The 4,048-nt window shown below is 37.1% G+C and overlaps 1 long non-coding RNA gene across 1 annotated transcript; it reads right to left on the reverse strand.

The window, feature by feature from the left end:
* Positions 1-743: 743 nt before the first annotated feature.
* On the reverse strand, positions 744-2,877 carry LOC109085443. The gene is made up of 4 exons (XR_006156926.1): positions 2,763-2,877; positions 2,571-2,647; positions 2,367-2,458; positions 744-1,049 (listed from the first exon to the last, which is right to left on the reverse strand). It is a non-coding gene; the product is annotated as an uncharacterized LOC109085443 (long non-coding RNA).
* Positions 2,878-4,048: the final 1,171 nt, after the last annotated feature.

Consider the following 4,048-nt stretch of genomic DNA (forward strand, 5'->3'; position numbering starts at 1 on the left):
GAATTTAACTTAATATTTGGGGGGACTATAAATTATCAAAATGTTGCATTCACTTTTTTACACTATTTACCCTTTACAATGAATATAATAAAACCAAATAAAGAAAGAAACACATTTTTAATTGAACATTTATTTGTCAATTGAACATTAGACAAAGTCTAAAATCAACCTATGAAACATTTCATCCATTTTAATATTCAAGTAGATTGCATGTAAAACACGATAGCCATAAGAGAAATGACATCTTACTTTCTTCCTGCTGCATACCAGCCATTTGCAGTCACACTCAACATTAAACCATAAAAAAAAAAAAGCAACACTTACATCAATATTAAAGGGATAGTTCACCCAAAAAGATGTTGTCATAATGTACTCGCCCTCAAGTTGTCCCAAACCTGTACGAGTTTCTTTCTTCTGTTGAACACAAAAGATATTTTAAAGAATGTTGGTTAACAGACAGTTGAAGGTTGCCATTGACTTCCATGGTAGGAAAAAATATATATATACTATGAAAAGTCAATGGCAACCTTCAATTGTCTGTTGTTAACCAACATTCTTTAAAATATCTTTTGTGTTCAACAGAAGAAAGAAACTCGTACAGGTTTGGGACAACTTGAGGGTGAGTAAATTATGACAACATTTTCATTTTTGGGTGAACTATCCCTTCAACAGAATTAATCAGATAACAGAAACACTTCCATCAGGAATGCCCATTCTGTGGGATGATCTTCAACAGCACTATGCAAGATGATATTTTTTTAACCTCTGAACCTTAACAGAGAGTCTTGAAGGATCCAGCTCAAGAAACAGTTTTTGTAAACCTCAAGTGAGTATTTGTGGGTCTTGGGATATCTCAAATCCAATGCGTACGTGAGTCCCAAAAGATAGCAGCAGGCTCTGCTGAGATTCCCGAGATTGCTGAGGACAGTGATGTCCTCAATCACAACTCCTACATCGCTGACTGCCCCATCATTGTCCCGAAGGATGTAGATTTTTATGACCTCCTCTGCCAACTCCGCTTGTACAAAGACAGGTAGATCAGCTGAATCCTACAGGCAAATTGTAAAGATAACTGGTTAGAGTTAACATTCAAACCTGAACGTTACAAGAAAGTGACAAATACACAAAACAAATAGCACCTGAAGAAGCAAACATCCTGTTAGACCATATGACAGGTAAAATCTCAAAAAAAAGTTTACTGGGAGGAGTTGCAAAAATTAACAGCATTCTTCTTAACAAGAGGACAGGTTAATTTTCTACATTGGGAACTTTATTTTTAACGATAAACCTAAAAGAAAAATGAAGAGACCAACTGCGAGCTTCAAAAAGCCACAGCATTATTTTGAGTGCCTGAGAAAAGCAAAACGATGTTTCGTTCCTGAATGAATCAACTTAAGTGACTTGCTGCAACCTACTGGTAGTTTTAATTTCACATTTGTAGTGTTGTTTCATCATTCTTAAAATAATTTCAAATATCGTATTCAACGTTTTATGTTTAAAACAAAGCCATTATTTATTAGGGAATGGGCAAGAGTACTCGAATAAGTGGACTTGATGGCCACGATCGATCATGAAAATGATGACTGAACTGAGTTGAACTGAAGATGTGAAAAAACGCATTTCTCTTTATTCTGATTGGTTATTGTGGCATTTTGGGCGGTTTCTGATTGGTTAGCGGTATTTCGGATTTCCACCATCTGTGGAACGGCTGCGGATTGCTCCACTGCGTGTGGCGCCGTGCTCTGCCGTCCTTCTATACCCGCCAGGTCCGGATTTGTTGCGGAACGGCTACGGCGAGTAACCCTAAAAAATTTACTAGCCAAATGGCGTGATCAAGGTTTCAGTGCACTAGAATGATTTTACAATGGCGCAGGCCTTAAACTGGCCGACTCCCTATAGTGGGAGCTGATTAAAACGTACCAGCCTATGTTATGCCCACGCCATTTTAAATGCTTTTGCATGACGTATTTGTAGTGGAGCTCATACTTGAGTTTATGTAGTAATTCTGATGTTTTACAAAGACGTGTTCTCTTTTGACAAGCCACGAACACCAAAGTGGAACCGGGATTTGTACAAAATCGTTCTCCATTGGGCATGTATAGTTATAGTTGCTGGACCACGGTTACACTAATCGTTAGACTTTCAAATGGCGGTTGAAATAAACGGTGATAACAAATAGTACTAACGTTAACCCACTCCAAAAAACCCCCAAAACAACTGGTAACTTACTAGCTTACATACATATGGCTGCGCCAGTAACTTACTTAGAAAACTACACTGTTGTGTACACGTACCCACGGTCAACGTTTAATCAACTTTTGAAATAAAGTATTGCAAATATACATAGTTATAAAATTACTACTTACAGGATATTCGAGTAATGCTGTTCACGTCGTTGCTGAGGAAAGCAGTTCTTCAGTGACAGGTGCCTCTTGCTTGAGCCGCGAAACTTGTTCAACTTTTTAAGATGACGCAAAATACAAACACAATTGTTAGGAAATCCTTAATTAACTTCTGAATTAAGTATTACAAACATAAGTAGTATTAGCTGGCTAAATTACATAACGTACCAGGATATGCGAGGAGTGCGGGCCTTGCCGTTGCTGAGGAAAGCCGTCCTTCAGGTGGCTTCGATTAAGCCGCGAAACTTGTTTAAGATGACGTAAAATACAAAGACAGTTGTTAGGAAATGCTGAACAATTATTAACTTTTTAATAAAGTGTTACAAACATAAGTAGGATTAGCTGACTAAAGTTACTTACCAGGAGTTGCGAGGAGTACGGCTAGTCGACGTCGTTGCTGAGGAAAGCAGATTGTCTTTGTTTTCTGCGGAGCTGCACACGTGATCACTTTAGCCGCGAAATTTACTCAATTTATTTAAACTCGTTTATAGACCCCTTAATAGCCTACGTCACTGTGACGTCACCGCTCTAGCTGGAGGTAAAACATAAGGAAGAACGCAGGCGCGCTAAAAGTTTGAGATTTTGACTTTAAAATGTCGTCTTGTGTTTTTGGCTGCCAGAATAGAAGGAACAGCACTTTTGGTTCAAAGCTAAAGTTTCACCGGATCCCGGCCGACATTCCTTCACAGAAATCAAGAAGACAACAGACTAGACAGAGACGATCATAAATAATGCTCTTGTTTATTGTATATTAGGTAAAATAATCTATGCATATGTACTGGTGTGTTGGTTTTATCTAGTACAAATCAGCAAGTTTATGTTTTATAGGTGAAAAGTCGCCAACCTTCAGCGCACTAGCTAGCTTAAATGTTAAACAAACATACAGCGATAGATGTGTGTGCCATCCTTTGGATGGTCTCTTAAAATAATCCACAATTGCTAATCATAGTTAGCCCAGCGATAGGTTACATTAGAAAATAAGCCTTGACATAATTCCCCAAACCAACCGAAAGTAATTCATATGTTGTCTAGGAAATATCCTAAACCTGGTTAAAATGTTTCCAATGAGAACAAGATACAAGAACTACCCCAGGCTTAGCTAAAAATAAATAAATAAATAAATTAGGCTACTGTAATGTTATCCACTCGTCATTATATTTTGGTCAGATAACCAGTTTGGTCAGTGAACTGAGTGATCAACTGAATTAATTGATAAATGTATGCTAACTCCCACTTTTTTTTTTATTATTTTTTTTTGTCACGGTCCCCGCAGAGTCAGTGACTGTACATATTCAGATAGTTCCGAACCTTCTTCTGCATCCATGTTTAATAAATACCTCCTAAAACGTGCTAGTTTACGCTTGTCAACATTGCGTCCACGCTTCTTTTTGCCTCCAGCTAAGCCCCGCCCACCCGGAGACGTTGCAATGTTTACAAACTTTTAAGGGGTCTATTAAGAACTTTATTTAGGAAAATTGGTAGGAAATACTTAATAATTTTAGTTTCCAAAACAGATCAGTACAAGTAAATAATTATCAAACATTTATATTAGAATTCACCAGAAATATTGAGGTTATATTAAAAATATAATTAGTTAGTTAAATACTTATTTATTTTCATTAAATAAACTTAAAAAATATATGTAC

This window comes from Cyprinus carpio, chromosome B17 (genome assembly GCF_018340385.1).
Source record: "Cyprinus carpio isolate SPL01 chromosome B17, ASM1834038v1, whole genome shotgun sequence".
In the NCBI taxonomy this organism is placed as follows: Eukaryota; Metazoa; Chordata; class Actinopteri; order Cypriniformes; family Cyprinidae; genus Cyprinus; species Cyprinus carpio.